Source organism: Schistocerca gregaria, chromosome X (genome assembly GCF_023897955.1).
Source record: "Schistocerca gregaria isolate iqSchGreg1 chromosome X, iqSchGreg1.2, whole genome shotgun sequence".
NCBI lineage: Eukaryota > Metazoa > Arthropoda > Insecta > Orthoptera > Acrididae > Schistocerca > Schistocerca gregaria.
The window spans coordinates 693,399,040-693,426,883 of record NC_064931.1 but is presented as its reverse complement, the minus strand read 5'-3'; the positions used below and the strand labels follow the sequence as shown (position 1 = coordinate 693,426,883).

Sequence of the window (27,844 nt, the reverse complement as noted above, 5' to 3'; positions counted from 1 at the left end):
ACTTCAATAGGGTCTGTAAAAATATAGAAAGCGCCTAAAGCAGTCAATACTAGCGATTGTGAATTTAGCAAACGTTTCTAATAGTGTAATTCGCCAATTTAGAAAGTAATATAACACACACACACAAACACGTTTTTCGATGTTTTGTCTTAATGTTGCCTAGTTAGTTCACTCAACATATATTTATTTTTTATCTTTGACATTTTACATTGCGTTTCTGGTACACTATCGAAGATGACGTTCAATCTGCCTCTTAACCTAGCTCTCCATGTGTAATACCTTTCCAATGTTCATCATCAGTACTTGCTCTTCTCGAATAACGACAGTCGGTTGCAGCATGATGACGGTCTTGCACGCTGAAACCAGTTAACTAAATAAATTAATACTGTATGACAGCCAAAATTCTCAGATTTTTGTTTTGCATAAAGCTGAGAACGTCATTACTAAAATACACTACACAACAGTCTGAAACAAAGAAAGGTGTCTAATAAAGTATAGTAATTGTCCATAAATACTTTTATCAAGCTCCACGATAGTGCAGGAAAAAAGATTTCTTAATGCCAGGCGACCCAGCCGGAACGGAAATATGTTGGATCTGATGGAAACAAGCTGATAAGAGCTTTTTTATTCAGTGAATATATATATATATATATATATATATATATATATATATATATATATATATATATATATAGTGACTACAATGTAATTGCAGCATCGTTGATCACTTTTGCTAAAGGAAAAATTAAGAATGGTAGACCGATTTTTTGTTTGTCAGTTACAATAAGAAAGTATAAACTGCCTGACCTGACAGTAGTAAATATTGTTGTAGAAAGGAGAATGTGATGGATTACTGTCACAAATTTAGATGAATTGCAAAGCAGGTGCTAGTTGCGTTTGTATCGTGGAATAGGGCGAGTGACAGATGGGACGGACTCACCACAGATAAATAATTATATCAAAAACTTACTGCTGAAACATAGAGCTGCATATCAGATTCGTACGAGACGAAATTCTTGCTGATCGGCAAAATCTGAAAGCAATGAAACAAAGCGCACTGAGAGACAAGCGAAAAGTGGTCAATAAATGAGATAGCAAGATATTTCCCGGTGAGGTCTCAAAAACCTATAATAATTCTGGAACTACGAAAATCAGCCTATAGAACAAATACGCCTGTGCTGACTTTCATTTGTTTAGACCACAGCACAAACCCCAAAAATCAGAAGAACGCAGTTCAAGAGGGTTTTGTATTATTGGCGTATGAAATAGATAACCTCACCTTCCGAGAAGAATCTTTAGTCCCCAAGCGTGGAAGAAACCACGGTTACTAGAATACACGGTAGCTATAAAGCGCTGACGCATAAGCCTCACCGCACTACATAGAAGCTTATACACACACGGAGCACACATGTTTATCTCGTACACAATTTTGAATACGATCATGATTTTTGTGGCATAGTGCGTTGATATGTATGGAAGTGAAACGTGGACGATAAATAGTTTAGGCAAGAAGAGAATAGAAGCTTTCGAAATTTGGTGCTACAGAAGAATGCTGAAGATTAGATGGGTAGAACACATAACTAATGAGGAGGTATTGAATAGAATTGGGGAGAAGAGGAGCTTGTGGCACAACTCGACTAGAAGAAGGGATGGGATGGTAGGACATGTTCTGAGACATCGAGGGATCACCAATTTAGTATTGGAGGGCAGCGTGAAGGGTAAAAATCAATGAGGGAGACCAAGAAATGAGTACACTAAGCAGATTTAGAAGGATGTAGGCTGCAGTAGGTATTGGGAGATGAAGAAGCTTGCACAGGATAGAGTAGCATGGAGAGCTGCATCAAACCAGTCTCAGGACTGAAGACCACAACAACAACAACAGTGCGTTGCTACGATTAACTGGTTTGTTTTTTAAATAAACAAATTTTCTTTTATTTAAACACATAACTCTTTATAAGATATACGAAAAGATGACGTGTTAGTTGTCCGTCCTTACATAACCACATTTTGTTGACATTCAAACAAGGAACACTCGACCAGTTTTAGAAAATGTTGTATTTCAAATACCTTCACTCAGCATTACATTGGGAGAGACGATCCTTTTAATCTGCATTATAAATTGATGGAAAAAAATCGCAAAAAAGTAGAATAATGAAATTTCGGGAATACATTCGTCTAGGTAACATATTTAAGTGGTGTAACATTGAAAGATCACAGGTTAATGTAAGTGTGAGATAAGTAGTTGCAAATGTGAAATGCCGGTACATTAATAAGCGGTATAACGGTCAGGATGTTGAATGCAAGTATGCAAACGTGCATGCATTGTGTTGTACAGGTGCCGGACGTTAGTTTGTGGGATGGATTTCCATGCCTGGTGCACTTGGTCTGGCACTACAGGGACGGCTAATGATAGTTACGGGTGAAGCTGAAGTTGTCTTCCGAAGATGTCCCATAGTGCTCGACTGGAAACAGAACTGTTGACCGAGCATGTCGACACTCTACAGAGAGTGTTCGATTACCCTGGAGTGCTGTTCATGAATGGCAGCACAACAGGTTGACTCACCAAATTGCCGTACAGAGTTGCAGTCATGATGCGTGAGATCAGAACGAGAGTGCTGCTCTGTCAAACGGAATCGTAGTTCCAGTGTGTCCAAACTGGTTAGTGGCAAGCCCTCAAGTGGCCTCCATCTATTCGACACATAGCTATCACTGGCACCGTGGCAGAACCAGCTTTCATCAGAAAACACATCAGGCCTCCACTGTGCCCTCCAGTGAGCTCTTGCTTCACACTACTGAAGTCGCCAATGGCAGTGGTTTGGTGTCAGTGAAACGCACGTTACAGGGATTCTGTCTCGGAGCTCTCCTTGAAGTAATCGATTTGCAACAGTTCGTTGTGTCACTATGGTGCCAACTGCTGCTTATATTGCTGTTGAAGATGCAATAGGATGCGCCAGAGCCATATGCCGTACACGATGGTCTTCCCTCTCGGTAGTGCCACGTGGCTGTCCGGAGTCCGGTCTTCTTGCGACTGTAAATTCTCGTGACCACCGCTGACAGCAGTCATGTACCGTGGCTACATTCCTTTCAAGTCATTCTGCAATGTCGTGGAAGGAACATACACTTTCTCATAGCTCTATTACGTGATCCTTTAAATGGCATCATGTTTAAGTTGTAGAAACACGACTGCTAACTTTCATTTATGTCGCACAGCTTCTTCTCGGTGTTGAGATTTTCTCCATCAGTGTATATTTATTCACCCATAATTTCAAATTGTTGGCACAAACGCACATTGTCACGTTTACAGAATTCTGTGTTTTTATAGTTTTCTCAACTAGCAGTTTTTTCGTGATTTCGTAATTTATTTACCTTAAAAATCTCTTCTACTTCTTTACGGTGACTTTTGTTATTCTGCCCGAATTTTTGTCTCATTTTTAGCGTCATAACTACCCCGTAAATCAACTTTGGTGGATTAAAGATATAGAGCTAGAACAGCATCAAGCTTCAGCTTAAGTTCCGGAGGAAAGTTCTACAGTTCACTTTTCCAATTCCTTTCATAATCGGAATCAGCTGAGCACACACGAGTATTAGTAACTGCAAATGTATTGGCACATTTACAAGTACAGGGTGGCGCACGAAATGTGTTACCATTTTCTTTTTGAATATAAACTTTATTGTCAATACAATCTGAAAGGAACATATACTACAGTCAAGAGCCGTCCATGGAGATTTGTTCTAACTCAGCACATGCTCAATATGTCCACCATTTCGTTTCCTAACTTCCTTCAAACGAACACTGAAGTTATTGATTACCCTACGGCGCATGTCTTCCGTAATTTCACTGCAAGCTTGAAGAATAAGTCTTCTGAGCTCCATTAAATCACGTGGACGTTTCGGGAAAATTTTTTCCTTTAGGTACCCCCAAAGAAAAAAGTCACATGGATTGAGGTCTAGACTATTGGGGTACCATGGGGGGCCAATTTTGTCTGTCATTGAAGCGACCTGGAAACCTGAGTGAAATGATGCGCAAGTGGAAAAGCTTGTGTAAAAGCTCCAACACAGTGTTTGCAGTATGTGGCCTTGCTCCATCTTGCATGAACCACTGCGTGTTGAGGGGCAAGCCAGTAGCAAGAAGCTGTGGAATGAAGCTATTGCGAAGCATGCTCAAATAACGCTCGCTGTTCACAGTTTCTTCAAAAAAAAAAAGGTCCAATAAGTCCTTGACTGGAAATTGCTGCCCACGCCGTAATCCTCGGAGAATAATGTTGTCGTTCATGAAGCACTTGTGAGTTTTCAGTGGCCCAAAAGCGTACATTTTGTTTGTTAACGACACCGTCTAAATGAAAATGCACCTCGTCTGAAAACCAAAAGTTGTAGAGAGTTTCTTCCCTGTCCTCCGCCCACTGAGCTAACAGTAGTTTCTGCTGCTTGTGTTCTTCAGTGAGCTTCTGTGCACAGGTCATCTTGTATGGGTACATATGGTGGTCACTTTTAAGAATGCGTTGAACCGAGGGTCTGCTGTCTTTCTACACGATTTCCCGGTTCTTCTCTGTACAGCAACTCGTACCGCTTCAACATTCTCCAGCGAACAAACCGGCTTAGGTCGCTTCGCTTCCAATACTGTTCCTTCCTGTACTAATTTATCGTACAACCTGTGGATGGTCTTCTTGCAAGGGACCCATCGTGTGTTAAACTGTTGTCGAAAACGCCTCTGAGTCACAACAATGCTTTTCGTTTCATGAAAAAGTAACACAATTGCCGATCGTTGCTGTGTCGTCAGTCTTCAAAAGTCAGCCATTGCTGCTTACTAGTCTCCTAGCGGCAATATCGTGAATTACACGTCATTTCGTAACTCATTTGTTTTTCCAAGCTCTGCTGGTACTGCTGTAGAGATCCCAGCGGGATATCTAATGTGCGTCGTAAATTGTGACAGAAACAATTGGTAACACACTTTGTGCGCCACACTGTATTTATCCATTTTTGTTTCAAATTATTGTTCCCAGGATATACGAGGGCTATTCGGAAAGTAAAGAACGATAGGTCGTGAAATGGAAACCACAGTGACAATCACAACTGTTTTATGTGCAACAGTTAGCTACAACTTCCAGCTACTTATCTCCATAGTCGCCGATCATACTTAGACGGTTGTCGTAGCGTTGTACCAACTTTCCAACACCCTCGTTATAGAAGGCAGCCGCCGGTGCTTTCCGCCAGTTCTCTACGCTGGTCTACAGCTCGTTGTCTGTGGCAAACTGTTGTCTTCATAGCCAGCGGTTCATGTGAGCAGAGATGAAACTCAGAGGGTGGCAATTACGGGCTGTATTCTGGATAATCAAACATTTCCAATTGAAAACGATGCAGGAGCATCTTTACTGCTCCTGAAGAATGCGGCAGAGAATTGTCTTGAAGAAGAAAACGCACAACAGTTATGTAATGTTGGCTGCATAGCTTCAGGCGAAATTTCTCACCAGGGCCTCGTACCTGGCGGGAGACGCTATTGTTCCAGGTATCTTTATGTGCTCCCTGTGTGCTCAGAACTAAAAAGAACGACGTAACGCGATCGACAGGCATACTAGAGACACTGCCCAACACACCTGTGCAAAACTTCATCGGAGTTTCACTGTAGTTATATTTCACTGAAAAATACGGCAACCAGCCACTTTTTAATGCGTTTTTTTATTTACGCCAATATGCATTTCGGGTTTGCACCCATCTTCAGCTGGCAAATTACATGGATCTTCAGTTACTACAGTAGTACAATCTCGACAGCAGTTTGGATGCTGCAGCAGGCCTAAGCAAAAGCAACGACTCCAATCATTTACTTCAATTTTGCGAGTTTAAAGTCACACACTATCAGTTGTTTCCATTTCGCGACCGATCGTTCATTACTTTCCGAATAACCCTCGTATATGAAACTTAATTCCTAACTTTTTACGTTGTCTGTAGTGATTAGTACAACTCGCTGCCGCACAGCAGGCCACTGTTTTTTGTTGAAAACAATGTTTGAAACATACTCCTAGAATCACCCAACACACTGATAACTGTAGCGAAACTCCACACTTAATCGTATGTCACAGGTGATGCTGTTATATGTAGACAAGTCGCAATGCTGTAAATTTGCAACGAACTACAGAACGCCTGTGGAGTATCGACACTTGATGTAGGAATATCTCAGTCGGCCCTCAGCATAAACAATTTTAATGTGTTGCGCATAACTAGGCAGAAACATATGTTATTGTATGATTATACGATTACAGAGCAAGCACTGCAAGCAGTCACATACGTTATACAACTTTTTATTTGCTCAAAAGCACAGTCACAGTACAATAGTTCTGGCTACTGAGCTGTGACAGCCCAAGAGAAATTTGGGCCCCGCACCGTTGTGATGTCATACTAGTTACATTACCAAATGTACATTGCAAACACTCAACTACTTCCAGGTGCAGACGGAGAACGTGTAGCACAACTTGTACCTTGGTTTCCAACTGCTCTGCTACGGAATATACACTCCTGGAAATTGAAATAAGAACACCGTGAATTCATTGTCCCAGGAAGGGGAAACTTTATTGACACATTCCTGGGGTCAGATACATCACATGATCACACTGACAGAACCACAGGCACATAGACACAGGCAACAGAGCATGCACAATGTCGGCACTAGTACAGTCTATATCCACATTTCGCAGCAATGCAGGCTGCTATTCTCCCATGGAGACGATCGTAGAGATGCTGGATGTAGTCCTGTGGAACGGCTTGCCATGCCATTTCCACCTGGCGCCTCAGTTGGACCAGCGTTCGTGCTGGACGTGCAGACCGCGTGAGACGACGCTTCATCCAGTCCCAAACATGCTCAATGGGGGACAGATCCGGAGATCTTGCTGGCCAGGGTAGTTGACTTACACCTTCTAGAGCACGTTGGGTGGCACGGGATACATGCGGACGTGCATTGTCCTGTTGGAACAGCAAGTTCCCTTGCCGGTCTAGGAATGGTAGAACGATCGGTTCGATGACGGTTTTGATGTACCGTGAACTATTCAGTGTCCCCTCGACGATCACCAGAGGTGTATGGCCAGTGTAGGAGATCGCTCCCCACACCATGATGCCGGGTGTTGGCCCTGTGTGCCTCGGTCGTATGCAGTCCTGATTGTGGCGCTCACCTGCACGGCGCCAAACACGCATACGACCATCACTGGCACCAAGGCAGAAGCGACTCTCATCGCTGAAGACGACACGTCTCCATTCGTCCCTCCATTCACGCCTGTCGCGACACCACTGGAGGCGGGCTGCACGATGTTGGGGCGTGAGCGGAAGACGGCCTAACGGTGTGCGGGACCGTAGCCCAGCTTCATGGAGACGGTTGCGAATGGTCCTCGCCGATACCCCAGGAGCAACAGTGTCCCTAATTTGCTGGGAAGTGGCGGTGCGGTCCCCTACGGCACTGCGTAGGATCCTACGGTCTTGGCGTGCATCCGTGCGTCGCTGCGGTCCGGTCCCAGGTCGACGGGCACGTGCACCTTCCGCCGACCACTGGCGACACCATCGATGTACTGTGGAGACCTCACGCCCCACATGTTGAGCAATTCGGCGGTACGTCCACCCGGGCTCCCGCATGCCCACTATACGCCCTCGCTCCAAGTCCGTCAACTGCACATACGGTTCACGTCCACGCTGTCGCGGCATGCTACCAGTGTTAAAGACTGCGATGGAGCTCCGTATGCCACGGCAAACTGGCTGACACTGACGGCGGCGGTGCACAAATGCTGCGCAGCTAGCGCCATTCGACGGCCAACACCGCGGTTCCTGGTGTGTCCGCTGTGCCATGCGTGTGATCATTGCTTGTACAGCCCTCTCGCAGTGTCCGGAGCAAGTATGGTGGGTCTGACACACCGGTGTCAATGTGTTCTTTTTTCCATTTCCAGGAGTGTAATTACCTATCTTCGTCATTGTTGGTAATTCCTCACCACTATTGCTGCTGTAATCACATTATTTTGTCTCTGTTTTCTGTGTATTACAACGTTCGATATCTTCTCCTCTGCAAATCGGCGCCATCATTGTGTCACACTGCAATGTTGAGGTACCATACCTCGTTACATTTACAGTCGTTTTGTATAAGTTTTACTTGTTGGAAGTCTGAACACGAATGATATGGTTGAGGATTTGATATTAAGCGGTTATTTCAGCTGAGGCAGCATCATTGGTTGATAGCGTCTCTAACTTCGTTTCCGGTTGTGACCCACTAAATTTTAGATCACAAAAACTTCTACATATGCACGTCCATATCTGTGAGTTATAGAGAATAACATCACTTTAATACATATTGCGTCATTTATTTAGCAGTTATGGCAGTGGATGCTGCTCGTACAATGTCTTGCGTTAGGCACTCGGCGTATTGTGACGAAGAATTGTGCTTGCGAGGCCTACGAATTCGAATGTTCGTAGCGGTTTTGCTCATATTACTATAAACACATATTTTAATGTTTATACATCCATCTCAGATGTGGCACTGTTTAATTTGAGTTTGTAAAGCATCTCAGAATATATGGAAGTAGTCTTATTTATTTTCCTAGACATTGATTCCAAAATTGTCATTGGAAATGTCATATCTCTCACTGTTGCCGTCTTGGCTTGTGTGTTTATAAGCAGTCTATGTCCTCCTGCAATAGTAATATTTGGTAACATCAGCATCAAATTCCTGTCTTGTCTAATAAGACAACTGTGCGTATGCTTTTGTTGATGTAGTTGGTTGCAGGTGTCTGCAAGCCGTAGTTTCCAGAAACGCATTTGAACAGATTGAATACACACTTTATGTCTTCAGATAACGCTGCAAGATGAAGTTTTTAGAGAGCCTCTTGATTGGAAATGCAGTTATTTGCAGTCTTCACTAGCCCTGTGTCATTCGCAATAACATCAGTAATTTTCAATTACTATAATCGATTATATCTCTTTCAGTGAGTAACGTCATGCATCATCTCCGACCCTTCTAAAATGGTGCTTGAGAAGAATTTAAATGCAGAAATATTTACTTTGAGATTGTGTTGCTACTTACATCAAGAGTAGGCCTAATTAGTTACATTCGGTCTGTCTGTCTCGTTAGAGTACTGTTTTAGCTAACACGTACTTTTCTGCAGTTATAAGCCAGGTCAGGTTAGTATGATGACAACAGATTATTAGGCCTAACTTCTAACATGTCAAATGGAAATTAACTCGCACTTTATATTACATTTCAGACGTATTTTTGCAACATTTTGACACCACATGAATTAAATTGACCATTACTATGTTTTTTCGCGTGTTAATTCAACTAGGTCCTGGATACTGGGAGTAAGCATTGTATGTTTTGTGCTGTCTATGTAATTTGCAGACTTTAAGAATTTTTCAACATCTTAGGTGTGGGAAATAATTAATTTCCTACTCTGTTGTGTTTTACAACCGTAGCTCTGACTGCAAACTGTTGTTATTGTACATAGCCTTCAGTAGGCCTGTGTCACACCTAATAATAGCAACAGTTGGCAGTGTTTGGGTTTTTTATAGTGAGTAACACAGTGCATTGTCTTTGTCGCTCCTAAAATGGTTCTTGATAACAATTTAAATACCGAAGTATTTAATCTGAGGGTGTTTTGTGACTTACATCAAGGGTAACCCTAATTAGTTACTTCCAGTCTGTCTATTTGCCTATTTAGCTTAGTATATTAGCTAACACATGTTTGTCTACAGTTATAAGACTGGTTTTACGACATAATATTATTATACCTACATTCTCATTTGCCAACTGCTATTAGCAGTGGAGATCTAGCACTGGGGTACATACCTTCGAATTTTCGACACTATTTTGACGAATATGTGTATATGTGAATTAACTCGTGATTCCTTTTACATTGCAGACTTATGTTTACGGTATTGTGACATCACATTCATTGATTTGAGTCTTATAGCGTTTTTTTCTTGTAATAGCCTCAAGCAGGTCCTGGCTACTCGGAGCAAACATAGCACATTTTACACTGCCTCCGTATTTTGGAAACATTTTCGAACTTTTCAACATGTTAGATGTGGAAAATAATTAATTTACGAATCTGTTGCGTTTTCTAACCGCGCAGCAGTCGATTGGTAGCAGTACGAAATCGTGGTACAATGACTGAGCTTTTACAGTGTAGCCATCTGCTGTTGACAGGAGCAAGCAGGATGTGAAACAGTGCTTCCTGTAATTCAGATATTCATGGTGTCTGGGATAGTACTTAACCCCCAATCGCTCGCGCTTGAGAAAAAACCTAACATTCATGATTTTACTGAAATATTTCAGAATATTGTAAAAATATTGAATTGTTGATCTACTAATGGTTTCTTTGATACCTGTACCTGCAGTTTAGCTGTCTTCCTTCGGTCAAATTACGAGTAAAGCTTTCTGGTAGTGACATTGTTTGAAGCAGTGCGTGTTGTTAGATTTTGTCTCACGTGGGAGTTATTACGTAACAATGTGTTCAACACTCATACTTATAAATTAAGGATAATGATGATACATGGTGAAACAACGCCCTGGTGGGTGCGACAGACAGATTATATCGCTGGCGCCCATGTGTCAGATCTGCATAAATGACTTTATAGATTATTTACGTTATCATAGAATAAAGACAAAGCGTCTACAACAGTTGACCCCGTAAGTAGAGAATCTGTACAAGCAGAATATACAGAGAGAATACCCATATATGTCGTCGCTTTTCTACGTTTGAACACGATTCAGGATGAATTTAAGGCATATAGAAATCAATTACTTGCAACATAATGTAGAAAATATATATATATATATATATATATATATATATATATATATATATATATATATATATACAGGGTGTTTCAAAAATGACCGGTATATTTGAAACGGCAATAAAAACTAAACGAGCAACGATAGAAATACACGGTTTGTTGCAATATGCTTGGGACAACAGTACATTTTCAGGCGGACAAACTTTCGAAATTACAGTAGTTACAATTTTCAACAACAGATGGCGCTGCAAGTGATGTGAAAGATATAGAAGACAACGCAGTCTGTGGGTGCGCCATTCTGTACGTCGTCTTTCTACTGTAAGCGTGTGCTGTTCATAACGTGCAATTGTGCTGTGGACAACATGGTTTATTTCTTAGAACAGAGGATTTTTCTGGTGTTGGAATTCCACCGCCTAGAACACAGTGTTGTTGCAACAAGACGAAGTTTTCAACGGAGGTTTAATGTAAACAAAGGACCGAAAAGCGATACAATAAAGGATCTGTTTGAAAAATTTCAACGGACTGGGAACGTGACGGATGAACGTGCTGGAAAGGTAGGGCGACCGCGTACGGCAACCACAGAGGGCAACGCGCAGCTAGTGCAGCAGGTGATCCAACAGTGGCCTCGGGTTTCCGTTCGCTGTGTTGCAGCTGCGGTCCAAATGACGCCAACGTCCACGTATCGTCTCATGTGCCAGAGTTTACACCTCTATCCATACAAAATTCAAATGCGGCAACCCCTCAGTGCCGCTACCATTGCTGCATGAGAGACATTCGCTAACGATATAGTGCTCAGGATTGATGATGGCGATATGCATGTGGGCAGCATTTGGTTTACTGACGAAGCTTATTTTTACCTGGACGGCTTCGTCCATAAAGAACTGGCGCATATGGGGAACAGAAAAGCCCCATGTTGCAGTCCCATCGTCCCTGCATCCTCAAAAGTACTGGTCTGGGCCGCCATTTCTTCCAAAGGAATCATTGGCCCATTTTTCAGATCCGAAACGATTACTGCATCACGCTATCTGGACATTCTTCGTGAATTTGTGGCGGTACAAACTGCCTTAGCCGACACTGCGAACACCTCGTGGTTTATGCAAGATGATGCCCGGCCACATCGCACGGCCGACGTCTTTAATTTCCTGAATGAATATTTCGATGATCGTGTGATTGCTTTGGGCTATCTGAAACATACAGGAGGCGGCGTGGATTGGCCTCCCTATTCGCCAGACATGAACCCCTGTGACTTCTTTCTGTGGGGACACTTGAAAGACCAGGTGTACCGCCAGAATCCAGAAACAATTCAACAGCTGAAGCAGTACATCTCATCTGCATGTGAAGCCATTCCGCCAGACACGTTGTCAAAGGTTTCGGGTAATTTCATTCAGAGACTATGCCATATTATTGCTACGCATGGTGGATATGTGGAGAATATCGTACTATAGAGTTTCCCAGACTGCAGCGCCATCTGTTGTTGACAATTGTAACTACTGCAATTTCGAAAGTTTGTCTGCCTGAAAATGTACTGTTGTCCCAAGCATATTGCAACAAACGGTGTATTTCTATCGCTGCTCATTTAGTTTGTATTGCCGTTTCAAATATACCAGTCATTTTTGAAACACCCTGCATATATAAAGTGATATTATTTCCCCAGGTCTTTCAATCAAATGTTTTATAGCTGCAGAGTTTGTCCAAAGAAGAACTACAAAAACAGTTATCACATAAGTACTGCTGCATATCGAGTGCCAGGTGCCATCATCACAGCTTCTGCTGGGCCACACTGAGCGGTGAAGTGTGCATGCTGAGCAATGATATGACTCACGCCACAACTGCTGCTGCTACTATGAACACCCAGGTGGGTGGAGTGGGCTGGCAGGGACATACCACCCCCCTCACCCCTCCATCTCACCAGCCACTAGTGTTGTCTCTCTGCTGCCCACTTCCTCCCAGCCCTACACACAAAGCTTACTGAAACAATGGACAACGCTCCCCACCACAACTCCACCTCTCGAGCAGAGCCGGCTGGTGTGGCCGTGCGGTTCTGCGCGCTTCAGTCTGGAACCCCTCGACCGCTACGGTCGCAGGTTCGAATCCTGCCTCGGGCATGGTTGTGTGTGATGTCCTTAGGTTAGTTAGGTTTAAGTAGTTCGAAGTTCTAGGGGACTGATGACCTCAGATGTTATGTCCCATAGTGCTAAGAGCCATTTTCTGAAGCAGAGCTGGCAGCGTGCCTTTGCTGTATCCCTCATTCCTTCTGTAATAACAGTCAGTATTCAGTATACGATACCTATAGTCACTGTAGCATTTTGGATAAACGGCTTCAGCCATATACAAAAAACAATAACCCTGAGCTGTAATGATAAAACACACAATTTTTTAAATATATCTGCAGTGGTCGATAATTGACTCATTCAGTCATATAAGAACACTGGAAAGGTAAGGATGTCGAAACACATAGCAGGACACCATTCGCATGAGGAGAATCTGTCCAACGTGGAATTAAACCGTTATTTAGACTGAGCTACAGCCTTAACATCAGCAGCAACATATACTTCATTATGGGAATGATTGTGGATAGTGAGCTCCATCTGGTGGGGGTTTTCGAAAATCTCTGATGTGGTGTTACCAAAGTCATGTTGTCCAAGGATGAGTGGCTGTGTCTGTGAAAGACACCAATGCAAATTGCCACCTTGTTCCATGGAAGTGCGTGCTCTCTGTCAGTGATACTTGGTGATCATAAAATTTCTGCAAGGGACTTCCCACAAATAATTAAGCTGCACAGCGAGAGAAAGTACATCCATCTATAAAACGACACTTTTAAAACTCTAATGTACACTACTTACACGTTTTAGTTTGCTCTATACTGGCAATACAGCTGGCAGATGTATGTCCATAGATTCTATGAGAAAATATGCAGCAAGCTGTTGCAGTCAGCAAGCAAAATTTCTCATCCACCAGAAGAAACCATCACTCAGTTCATGTTGTGCATCAATACAGCTTAAAATGTACGAAGCAACCATGCCACGTGTAGGCACAGAACTATGCTCATATTTCAGTATGTTGATATATCCTGCTCTATTGAAACGACAACAGATAAAAAACCTATAAAATCCCCTGTATGTTAATGTGATTATATGGTCATCACCACTGCTGAGTAGATCAAACTCCTTAGCCAAAAGAGCCTTAAAGTAATTGACTGATCCTGCAGTGACACTGAAAAGAAGACGAATGGATCCCTAAAACTGGTTCAAATGGCTCTGATCACTACGGGGCTTAACTTCTGAGGTCATCAGTCCCCTAGAACTTAGAGCTACTTAAACCGAACTAACCTAAGGACATCGAGCCCGAGGCAGGATCATGCCCGAGGCAGGATTCGAAACTGCGACCGTAGCGGTCGCGCGGTTCCAGACTGTAGCGTCTAGAACTGCTCGACCACTGCGGCTGGCAGAATGGATCTCTACTTTCCAATAACACACATTCTATAATTATTGAGACATCTGACTGCAGGCACATTAGTGTTGTTCTACCACTGTTAACACAACCTGAGGGGGTTTATTTCGAACATGTTTATACACTCCTGGAAATGGAAAAAAGAACACATTGACACCGGTGTGTCAGACCCACCATACTTGCTCCGGACACTGCGAGAGGGCTGTACAAGCAATGATCACACGCATGGCACAGCGGACACACCAGGAACCGCGGTGTTGGCCGTCGAATGGCGCTAGCTGCGCAGCATTTGTGCACCGCCGCCGTCAGTGTCAGCCAGTTTGCCGTGGCATACGGAGCTCCATCGCAGTCTTTAACACTGGTAGCATGCCGCGACAGCGTGGACGTGAACCGTATGTGCAGTTGACGGACTTGGAGCGAGGGCGTATAGTGGGCATGTGGGAGTCCAGGTGGACGTACCGCCGATTTGCTCAACACATGGGGCGTGAGCTCTCCACAGTACATCGATGTTGTCGCCAGTGGTCGGCGGAAGGTGCACGTGCCCGTCGACCTGGGACCGGACCGCAGCGACGCACGGATGCACGCCAAGACCGTAGGATCCTACGCAGTGCCGTAGGGGACCGCACCGCCACTTCCCAGCAAATTAGGGACACTGTTGCTCCTGGGGTATCGGCGAGGACCATTCGCAACCGTCTCCATGAAGCTGGGCTACGGTCCCGCACACCGTTAGGCCGTCTTCCACTCACGCCCCAACATCGTGCAGCCCGCCTCCAGTGGTGTCGCGACAGGCGTAAATGGAGGGACGAATGGAGACGTGTCGTCTTCAGCAATGAGAGTCGCTTCTGCCTTGGTGCCAATGATGGTCGTATGCGTGTTTGGCGCCGTGCAGGTGAGTGCCACAATCAGGACTGCATACGACCGAGGCACACAGGGCCAACACCCGGCATCATGGTGTGGGGAGCGATCTCCTACACTGGCCATACACCTCTGGTGATCGTCGAGGGGACACTGAATAGTGCACGGTACATCCAAACCGTCATCGAACCGATCGTTCTACCATTCCTAGACCGGCAAGGGAACTTGCTGTTCCAACAGGACAACGCACGTCCGCATGTATCCCGTGCCACCCAACGTGCTCTAGAAGGTTTAAGTCAACTACCCTGGCCAGCAAGATCTGCGGATCTGTCCCCCATTGAGCATGTTTGGGACTGGATGAAGCGTCGTCTCACGCGGTCTGCACGTCCAGCACGAACGCTGGTCCAACTGAGGCGCCAGGTGGAAATGGCATGGCAAGCCGTTCCACAGGACTACATCCAGCATCTCTACGATCGTCTCCATGGGAGAATAGCAGCCTGCATTGCTGCGAAAGGTGGATATACACTGTACTAGTGCCGACATTGTGCATGCTCTGTTGCCTGTGTCTATGTGCCTGTGGTTCTGTCAGTGTGATCATTTGATGTATCTGACCCTAGGAATGTGTCAATAAAGTTTCCCCTTCCTGGGACAATGAATTCACGGTGTTCTTATTTCAATTTCCAGGAGTGTATATTTTCAGGAATATTGTTACAGCTATTAGAGGAGATGTTGCATGGCGTCGACAGAGTACATACCAGACATTTAGAGAAAATATTCCACGTCCTGGGAAAGTAAATCCCAAGAGTGTCATCGTATTTGATGATATTGTGAAACTCAATACCTTCTGTTTGATCCAGATATATTCCACGATTCCAAAGATTACCTGCAAAACACACAGTATCGCTTTCTTGTTATTAGAGGAACAAGAAAACTGAATGATGGCTGATATAGACGAAACTTCGAGAAGATTCTGCTTAAAAGATAGTGTACCAGCCGTAACTGTGTCAGTGTACTATAGGCCATGAACATGCTGGGCGATTTGGGTGACCAAATTATTTCGCTAAAACTGTACAAAATATTCTTCAAACCAATCATGAACAATCTGCACCCTGATGACATGGCACATTGTCATCCGTAAAAACCTCATCGTTGTTTTGGAACATGAAGCCCATGAATGGCTGCTAATGGTCTCCATGTATAGCCGAACGTAATCAGGACAGTGTCCATTCCATCCCACACGATAATGGAGCCACTACCAGCTTGCACAGTGTCTTGTTGACAACTTGGGTCCATGGCTTCGTGGGGTCTGTGACACACTCGAATCCTACCATCAGCTCTCTTCAATTGAAATCGGGACCCATCTGACCACGCCACGGTTTTCCCTTCGTTTAGCCCAGGAGAGGCGATGTCATGCTGTTAGCAAGAGCACTCGCGCCGGTCGTCTGCTAGCATTGCCCATTAACACCAAATTTCGCTGCAGTGTCCTAAAAGATACGTATGTAGTACGTCCCATATTGATTTCTGCAGTTATTTCACGGAGTGTTGTTTGTTTGTTAGCGTTGACAACTTTACGCTAACGTCGCTGTTCTCAATTGGATTGGATTGTTTGGGGGAAAAGACCAAACAGCGAGGTCATCGGTCTCATCGGATTAGGGAAGGACGTCGGCCGTGCCCTTTCAAAGAAACCATCCCGGCATTTGCCTGGAGTGATTTAGGGAAATCACGGGAAACCTAAATCAGGATGGCCGCACGCGGGATTGAACCGTCGTCCTCCCGAATGCGAGTCTAGTGTGCTAACCACTGCGCCACCTCGCTCGGTGCTGTTCTCGATCGTTAAGTGAAGGCCGTCAGCCACTATGTTTATGGTGAGAGGTAATATCTGAAATGTGTTATTCTCGACACACTCTTGACGCTGTGGATCTCCGAATACTGAATTCTGCAATGATTTCCACAATGGAAGTCCCATGCGTGCAGCTCCAACTACCCTTCCGCATTCAAAGTCTACTAATTCCCTTCGCGCTGCCATAGTCTCATCGAAAACGTCGTCACGCGAATCACCTGAGCGCAAATGACAGCTTCGCCGTTATTCTGTCCTTTTATAATTTGTGTACGCGATAGTACCGCCATCTGTATTTGTGCATATCCCTATTCCATGAATTTTGTCACCTCAATGTGTGCCTTTACGTTGACAGAAAAATTGAAGAAAACAGCATAAGATAAACGGAATAGGACGGCATTATCTAGGAATCAACTACAAAAGATAAGTATTCGAATGACACAATCCAGTGACATCAGTCATATTTCGAGGGAAAAATGATGCAATCAACAGAAGTCTCAATGCGCGATTAACAAAACTGGACGGTTTTATGAAAGGAACAGTAATGAAAGTCGAGTTGCACAAATCCCTGATGAGGGACACGAATGAACAAGTCCATCGACAAGAATCTGATATGGAAGAGTTAAAGAGGAGAACACCACAGCTAGTCCCAGAGTATATCAATTGTACGCTATCTCAAAACCTATTTAGTACGCATTAATGTGTCCATGAAACGTAAACTCAGCGATGATGTTCACTGGAGCTTACAACTGCTAAAATTAGGACAGTAGGACAGACATCATTCTCTTTCCAGAACGTAGCAAAATGTATTAAATAGCTCTCACACGTGATAGACAGAGAGACAGAGGTAGAAGAGGAAAAGAAGAAGTAGAAAAAGAAGAGGAAGAAGGATATGCTGATGCTGATTATATTAACCATCACAGTACTAGTGAAATAGATGCGACTTGCAGGATGAGATCGGATCAGCCATATATGCTTGGACAGAAGCCTAAAAGCTAAACCACGCACATAACACATGTGGAGGATAGGGAATTTGAGAGAACACCCGGTTCATTGGAACTAATATTCTTAAAAACATCAATACCCGGCAAGTGCAGTGTTTCCTAAACGATTTACTAGTGAATTCTGAAATACTGCATTTGACTAACACACACTGGCGAAAACAACACCCTCAATGGATGAATAAAACGCCCAAACAGTAGTTGTACGATTCTTCAGAGGTGAGTAGTTTATGAGGCGATCATGGGGTAGTAGCACATACGCTGCAGCGTCTGGAGGGAAGTTTTGCGATGATTCAGTGTCTACAGTGATGATACGTATGTCTATTGTTTCAGATTTCACCAACTGATTTTGCTTAGAGCAATCGTCAACATTATACATGGTAATTCTTTAAACTTTTAGAACTTAGTATACAACAAAATTCATCGCATTCATAGTAAGAAGAGCAAGAGTTATTGTCTGTAGCACTTCAAATTAGAATCATTTCTTGTTCAGCATTTATGAAGGCTCATATAATAGCATCAAAGAAGCACATTACCGTTTTGAGCGGGATACATGCGCTAAAAGGGGCATCTGTAGGTACATCTACGAGCCGTCCTTCATTTTTGCTGGTACAGAGTTGGTGCGGAGACGTATATTTTGAGGGTTGAAATTATTCCAACATTTCTTGTGTTGTCGAGCTCAATACTATTAATTTCGTATCTTATTTATTGAACCATGTGTAAGCTGCAGTGCTGTTGATGGCAAAACGATTGCATCCTCCTTTGTTATCATAAGTCTTCCTTCAAAATTTAGCTTACTGTTGCTTGGAAGTGTTAACTCGCCTTGATATTGAATAAGAACTCTTATCTCAGCGTTTCTGTTAATCGTCAACGCAAAACGTTTGTGTGAGAAATACTCGGAAGAATGATCCGATAATCATATTGAAATGTAATTGTTATACTGAGCGACGTCGTTCCGTGATTCCACTCATTTAGAGATAATATTACCTCAGTGTCACTATATCACAGTTTTTTGAATACCACCATTGAATACAGCACACGAACCAGTGTGTGCCATCCCTGTGCTAACAGCACTCTTGTTTATGTGGTAAATAACAGTGAACAACATTATTTGTGATGATGGAGCTAAGTTTTGAAAGTTCCCGTGCGAGTGTGTGAGTAATCAGTCAGTCGCTGTTGAATACGTATTTTATCGGAAAAGTGTTGATCTTTATCATTAATGTAGAGTAATTTGGTTCCTTCTCACTGACGCGCTGCACAGCGACCTTTTCTCTGCCTCATGTCTCGCGCTGGCTGGTATTGTAGAGGATACAGACATGCATGTAATTATATATCAGAGGTGTGTATGAATACGAGATGCCATCTGTGGGTGTGTGTACACATGTCATACACATTCTTATAGTACAAAGCATCTCTGGACTAGGATGAAACATGCTTAGGTTCTAATATTAATACTTACTTTACTGGAACGGTAACAAACTTCATAGGAATGATGTTCAGACTGCCATTAGGCGACAATGGGTAGAAACAACAGCTGCTCCTCTTTCCACATCAGGGTTTGAGCAACATGACTTGGCACTGCAGATTGTTGAGACTGTGTGATCTTCAAGCAGTGAATATTCCACGTATTCCAGGCAACATAATTAAAATATCTGAAAGTTTAAATATAATTAGTCTGTATTTATGCATTTTTAGTACAATACATCCAGATTATACGAATATCAGGAGTAATAGAATAAAATTTTTATGGTAAATAATGATTTCACGTATGATGTCAAGTGGCTGCTCACATGATATGGGGTACACACCCAAGGCGTCACTGGCACTCGAAGCCACTTTAGGAAATATTAAGGACAGGGCGGTCACGTGCACAGCATATCGTCTTGTCTCTGTGGATTCGCAAAATCGCGCAGGGCTATGTTTGCAGAACAATCGCAACATCTGTGAACACCAAGGCCAGAGAAACGTCGCAGTTGTGATACAGAGCATCATGGCATTGACGTCAGTGCAGCACGGGCGTCGCATTGGTGTGATGCTGGCGTTATGTCGGCGAGCCGCTGTGATGCAGGTGTCACGTCATTATGAAACTGGCATCGCATAATAGAAAAGTTTTGTTACGGCAATAAAATATTGATGAAAGTGTCTTCTCACTGCATAGCATAGACCTCGAATGATTGCTACTTGACGGGAGCAAACCGAGAGGCAGGAGGGAACTCGATTCCTGGAGGGAACTCGTTTCACGTTAGACGACCTCTCCCTCCCTCCCCCACATCCCCTGAGTTGCGCTGCCATGTGTCTGCAATGACCTTCATTATCACATGCACAACAATCAGCTGTAAGACGAAAGACTGAGGGAGTGTACACTTTAACTCATCAGCCAACAATTCTACAGAAGCTGAAGACAAAGAAGGTCAGTGGGTGGTAAATGTAGCTCATATGCCAAAAGAAAGATAGGGGAAAAGAGCACTTGAGGGGAAACCAGGCACCAGACACCTGAAGGACGACCAAGGGAGCGCTGGATGGACCACCTGACCAAGGTCCTGGGAACCCTGGGGGATGAAGACACTTGGAGGAACAGAACACAAAATAGAGTGAAATGGAGGCAGTTTGTGGAGGCGGTGCGTCTTTTGCAGGGTTTGTGAATGCTGGATATGTGCGTACGTATGTAGCATAACACTAAGGTCATTTGAAGGTTGGCTCTTTCTCTCCTTGACCCTCAACTCGTTACATCTTCCTTAGCTAAAGATTGTGGTATTATAATACTTAAAGATATAATTTCTAGCTATCGAATAGATCATGTGTTTTGCCACATGCAAGCCTTTCTATACGTATTAAAAATCAACAGACAGTATTTACTTTAAATATGCTTGCTGTACTCTGTACCAATCACCTCTCATGTGGTGGTGTAAGTCATAATACAGACTACAACAAAGATGACACGTGTATTATTGATAAATGTCATATTAAAGTTGGAGAAATATATTTTTTCCCAAGCCACGACGTTGTTCTCCACAATGCTGTAAAATATAGATGCTACAAATTTAGAATTGGTTCCTACAAACAATGTTATTCTATGGGTGTGAAGAAAAATAGGTAGCTTAAGGAGAGCCAGAACGTTCTATCTCCTCCATGTTAATTTCAGCAAATACAAGATACAGTTTTTCTTAAACCATTAAACATATGGCTCCAAAATTTGGACAATATTTTCAATTAGTATTTCTCTACAAAGTTATAATGCTGTGTTATGAAATAATTATTTATTTTCGTTTTACAATTTTTTTTAAAGTTGCCAATTTTTTCTCTAAAATTTTGTATCTTCTGTAACTCCTTAAATATACAATATTGTTTTACAATTTGTCATAACAATGAAGGAAATGAAATAAACACTGTTTTTGGTGAAACTTCCTGGCAGATTAAAACTGTCTGCCGGACCGAGACTCGAACTCGGGACCTTTGCCTTTCGCGTGCAAGTGCTCTACCATCTGAGCTACCCAAGCACGACTCACGCCCCGTCCTCACAGCTGTACTTCTGCCAGTACCTTGTCTCCTACCTTCCAAACTTTACAGAAGCTCTCCTGCGAAACTTGCAGAACTAGCACTCTTGAAAGGAAGGATATTGCGGAGACATGGCTTACCCGCAGCCTGGGGGATGTTTCCAGAATGAGATTTTCACTCTGCAGCGGAGTGTGCGCTGATATGAAACTTCATGGCAAATTAATTTCAGAATACTGCACTTCTTTCTGCACAAGAGTCAAGGAAGTGCATTCCACATGCAGATTTGATTTCTGCCTAGTATTAACTGAGTGAAAGGTGCTAACTCTTGGGAATAAGCGAATATTACTAACAACAAACGACATTAAAGAAAACATATACTGTGAGGGCAATGTCAGAATTCCCAGACTATTGAACAGGGGTCGACAAGAGGTTCTCGAAGTTACACCACGTACAGCTCGAACAGCCCATTTTTAAGCCAAAAATACCCTTTTTGAATCAGAAGAATTACTGCAAAATATAATACCATACGACATAAGCGTATGAAAATATGCGAAGTAGACTACTTTTCATGTTGAACTGTCATTTATTTCAGATACTGTTCTAATGGTAAATAAAGCAGCATTTAGTTTCTGAACAAGATCCTGAACATGGGCTTTCCACAACAGCTTACTATTTATCCGAATGCCTAGGAACTTGAACTATTCCGTCTCGCTTATAAGATGCCCATTCTGTCTGATCAAAATATCGGTTCGTGTTGAATTGTTAGAAAGTGTAAAAACTGAGTCTTACTGTGATTTAGCATCAAATTAGTTTCCACAAGCCACAAACGTATTTCATGAACTACATTGTTTGATACTGTTTCAATATTACACACAAGATCCTTCATTACCAAGCTGGTGTCATCAGCAAACAGAAATATTTTTGAATCATCTGTAATACTAGAAGGCATATCATTTATATAAATAAGAAACAGCAGTGGCCCCAGCACCGACCCTTGGGGAATGCCCCACTTAAGAGTGCCCCATTGGGACTGAACATCACTACCCCTCTCAATATTGCGGAGAATTACCTTCTGCTTTCTGTTCTTAAAGTAAGAGGCGAACCAATTGTAAGCTACTACCCTTACTCCATAATGGTCCAACTTCTGCAGTAATATTTTGTGGTCAACACAGTCAAAAGCCTTCGTTAAATCAAAGAAAACACCTAGCGTTCGCAAACGTTTATTTAATCCGTCCAAAACCTCACAGAGAAAAGAGAATATTGCATTTTCAGTTGTTGAACCATTTCTAAAACCAATGTGTACATTTGACAGCAAATTATGCGAATTTAAATGCTCCAGTAACCTTGTATATACAACCTTCTCGATAACTTTAGCAAACACCGATGGAATAGAAATAGGTCTACAATTGTCAACATTTTCCCTGTCTCCCTTTTTATAAAGTGGCTTCACTACCGAGTACTTTAATCGACCACTCGTAAAGGAAAAGTTACAGATATGGCTGACTACTGGGCTAACATACATAGAACTATACTTCAGTATTCTGCTAGATACCCCGTCATATCCATGAGAGTTCTTGGTCTTTATTGATTTAATTATTAACTCAATCTCCCACTTCTCAGTATCATGGAGGAGCATTTCAGTTAACAGTCTCGGAACACTTTTTTCTAAGAGTGCTATATGATTCCCTGTTGGGACTAGGTTTCTATTTAATTCACCTGCTATATTCAGAAAGTGATTATTAAATACTGTACATATATGCGACTTATCAGTAACACGGACATTCCCACTACGCACTGATTCTATATCCTCGACCTATCTCTGAAGAGCAGCCACTTCCTTTACGACTGACCATATGTTTTTAATTTTATCCAGAGACTTAGCTATTCTGTCTGCATACCACATACTCTTTGCCTTCCTAATAAAATTTTAAGCACCGTAAAGTACTGTTTGTAATGGGCTGCTGCATTTAGATTTTCACTGTTTCTAACGTTTTGATATGATTGCCACTTTGTTCTACAAGATATTGGTATCCGTCTAGTCAGCCACCCAGGCTGCCTGTTTGTGCTAGTACCCTGTTTTGAACGTTCTATCGGAAAGCAACTTTCAAAGAGCACGAGGAAAGTCTTGAGGAAAGCATTGTATTTATCGTCTACTGTATCAGCACTATAAACATCTTGCCACTCTTGTTCCTTGATAAAGTTTACAAAGGTCTCATGCACCAACTGGATCAGCTTTCCTAAACAGTTGATAACTATACTTAACATGTGTTGCAGCACAAAAATCTTTTAGAGTTAAAATTTGTGCCTCATGATCTGAAAGGACATTTATCTTTTTGCTAACAGAATGCTCTTCTAGTAATGAGGAATGAACAAAAATGCTGTATATGGTTGTTCTACTGTTCCCTTGCACTCTCGTTGGAAAGAATACGGTTTGCATAAGATTATATGAATTTAGGAGTTCTACCAGCATCCTTTTCCTTGCACAATCACTTATACAATTAATACTGGAGTCACAACATATAACTAACTTTTTGTATTTCCTATAAAGTGAACCGAGAACCTCCTCTAGCTTTAGCAAAAATGTTGTGAAATCGGAGTCTGGGGATCTATAAATAACAACAGTTAGAAGTTTAGCTCCACTAAATTTAACCACACCTGCACAACATTCAAACACCTTTTCAGTGCAGTACTTTGAAATATCAATTGACAAATGGGATGCCGTTTTTCACATACATGGCTACTCCCCCACACCGCAAAGAGCTCCTACAAAAGCTGCCAGCCTACCTGTATGCTGGTAAAGGAAGCCTCTGAATTATCTCCTTACTTAAGAAGTGTTCAGATATTTCAGAGTCAACATCTATAAGCAGTTCACTGACTTTATCTCTAATATCTTATATAGTTTGATGAAATATACTAATTCCTTCTCTACTCGGATACCTAAGCTTTGTCGACTGACTTCAATCTAAAAAAGGTGCAGCTCAAACACCAACTACTGCAGGAATTTTCCCATGAGTGATCCCACCACCCCCACATATGCTGTCACCTATAAGCTTTGCCAACCTCCCCTTCCCATACCTGTTGAGACGCAGGCCATGTCTAGTGAAACCCGTCCTGCTGATAGACTCCACCGACACCACTGAAATGTGACCCATGCCTTCCGTCATCAGCGCACCCCCAAGTCTCATGTTATTACTCCTGACGGCTGTATTAAGATGAGGCCGATCGTGACGCTGAAACAGTTCCACGAAATGCACATTCGTGTTGCCAGTCTGAGTGGTAATCTTTTCCAGGTCACCATCTATGTCATACTCCCCATCCCTATCAATACTATTACCAGCCCCACCCACAATCACTACATGATCCTCTTTAGTAAAATCCCCTTCTGTTTTACTCGAAGACTTTCCGTCAATTCCTAAGAACTGAGATCACTCTGACAGGAAATCGGGAATCCAGTGGCATAAGTAAGACAATATTCCATAAACACGCAATTTGATTATAAGCCGCTTGTGAGGTACAGCGTCAAAAGCTTTTTGAAAATCTAGATATACGGATTCAATTTGAAATTTCTTGTCGATAGTACTCAACACTTCGTGTGAGTAAAAATCTAGTTGTGTTTCGCAAGGGCGATGCTTTCTAAATATGTGTTGACTATGTGTCAATAGACCGTTCTCCTCGAGATAATTCATAATTCTCTAACGCAGTATATGTTCCAAAACACTGCTGCATATCGACTTTAATGATACCGCATGTATTTTAGTGGACAACTCCTACTGTTTTTTTTAATACTGGTTTGACCTGTGTAACTTTCCAGTTTTTGGATACGGATCTTTACTCAAGCGAGCCTTTGTGTATGATTGTTAGGTAAGAAAATAATGCATAAACATACTCTGGAAAGAACCTAATAGTTATACAGTCTGGACCGGTAGACTTGCTTTTATTAAGTGATTTAAGCTCCTTCACTACTCTGAGGATATCTGGTTCTAAGTTACTCATCTCGACAGCTGTTCTTCAATCGAATTCTGGGATATTTACTTCGCCTTCTTTGGTGACTCTGCTTTAACAGCACTGTCATCGATAATACTTCCATTGCTATTGCGCAGGGAAGGCATTTATTGTGTCATGCCGCTAGCACACTTTACGTACGAACAGACTCTCTATAGATTTTCTGCCAGGTTTCTAGACAAAGTTTCTTTGTGGAAACCATTGTGAGCATTTCGCATTGAAGTCCGTGCTATATTTTGAGCTTCTGTAAAAGATCGTCAATCTTAGGCATTCTGCGTTCGTTTAAATTTGGCATGTTTCTATAGCTATTTCTGCAACAGCGTTCTGACCTTTTTTGTGTACCGAGGGGCATCATCTCGGTCGTTGGTTAGTTTATTTGCTATAAATGGCTCAACTCCTGTCCTTACTATTCCTATGAATTCAAACTACATCTGGTCTACACCTATATTGTTAGTTTGCTGAAGATAGTCTCTCAGGTAGGTCTCAAACGAATTTTTATCTGCTCTTATGAATAGACATATTTTTCGTTTAATTTTGGAGGATTTACAAGTTACGGTATTCAGTCTCGTTACGACAACTCTGTGTTCAGTAATCCCTGTATTTGTTCTTATGCTCGCTATTAGCTCAGGATTATTTGTTGCTAAGAGGTTAAGGGTAGATTCACTACTGTTTACTATTCGAGTGGGCTCATGAACTAATTACTCGGAATAATTTTTCAGACAGGATTCGAACCTGCGACCGCAGCGGTCGCGCAGTTCCAGACTGTAGCGCCTAGAACCGCTCGGCCACTCTGGCCGGCCTTAAAAATTCCATTGTTGTTTGGGAACATGAAGTCCATGACGAAGGCCAATAGGCCAGTCCTTGTGAAACAAAATATACAACGCACTTAACACTTCAAGCTTTATTAATCTGTCCCTGTAAGAAAAATTACACACTGATTCGATATTTGTCGATGTGTTCGTGACGCAACGTAGTTTCTATCAGCAATCCAGCACGAGAGAAGGAACTAAGCTTTCTAATCACGGTTCAGTGTAGAGTTGGTTTCGCGTAATTGTCTGTCGAATTTGCAAGATTCACCTCAGCACAAACTTTCTCCTTCCATCTTCTCGTCATGCATCAGCATACATTCACTCAATCAAATATTTGTATCGATTATGGCCACATCCCAGTTACATTAAAACTGTTCAAGACTAAGACTAGGTCACCATTGTTCTTGATTATTTCAGCTGTATACAAGCTTATTTTATTTGCAAATGTTCAGTCTTCACGACAGTAACTAACGGGTACTGCTGAGTGTAGCTGCTTTTCCCAAGAGTATCCCATACGAGCAAGCAGTTGCGCTTTTACCTGCAGTTACACGTACATTAGGTACGGGGCTATGCACGGCTGCGTTAAAAGGAATAGCTCGATGTAGTCACAGGGTTGAGCCGCGCACGTCTGCTTTCATGTCCCGCGGCTTATTCGCTACAAATAATAACCTGTAGCTGTGATCCTCCATCAGATAGTCTATGCATTGGCTAGAATTGCGAGTTAATAAAATACACAGAAATACATAATAAAAGTTAAATAAATAATTTAGTAACGAGGATTCTACTCTCAACATCTGTAATTGATATAGGAGAAAGAGAATTATGTTGAACAATGTTTATTTAAGAAAGGATATCTCAAATAAATGGGAAGTGGTCCTAGCGTATTCTGTTAAATACAGACAGAAAATACCCTTATCAAATGCAGTAACGCTACGTTCAAAGCGTTGCGAGAATGGTAGCTAAATCGCCAAACTAAATAGTCATTAAAGACTGGCGAAAACGAAGTCCATTTCGTGATCACAATACACGAAAGATTGACGGGTCGTACGGGAAAATCACCACTTCATCGCTACCTCGGAGATGCTGTGCGCCATCGCTCATGCGCCGTATAACACCATGTTAAAACTCACTTAAATCTTGATAAATAGCCATTGTAGGAACAGTAACCGATCTAACATCTGCCTCAGACAACTTGTTCCTTATATAGGCGATGCTGACCGCATCTCCGTGTTCTGCCTGTTTACATATCTCTGTATTTGCATACGCATGCTTATACCAGTTTATTTTGCACTTCAGTGTAATTATTTATGCCTTCTTAATAAAAGCGTCTTTTGGTTCTCTTTTGAATTGTGGTGTCCGCTAACACATGGGATTGAGCACTTTAAAATTAGCACAGTTTTTTTAATAGCTCTTGGATTGGGTTGGATTGGGTTGTTTGGGGAAGGAGACCAGACAGCGAGGTTATCGGTCTCATCGGATTAGGAAAGGACGGGGAAGGATGTCAGCCGTGCCCTTTCAAAGGAACCATCCTGGCATTTGCCTGAAGTGTTTTAGGGAAATTACAGAAAACCTAAATGAGGATGACTGGACGCGTGATTGAACCGTCGTCCTCTCGAATGCGAGTCCAGTGTGCT

General features: G+C 42.6%; 1 protein-coding gene across 6 annotated transcripts in view; it reads left to right on the top strand.

The window, feature by feature from the left end:
• The window catches only part of LOC126297692 (ras-related protein Rab-3), a 757,051-nt gene that overhangs the window by 291,744 nt on the left and 437,463 nt on the right, over nucleotides 1-27,844 (top strand). The window lies entirely within an intron of this gene.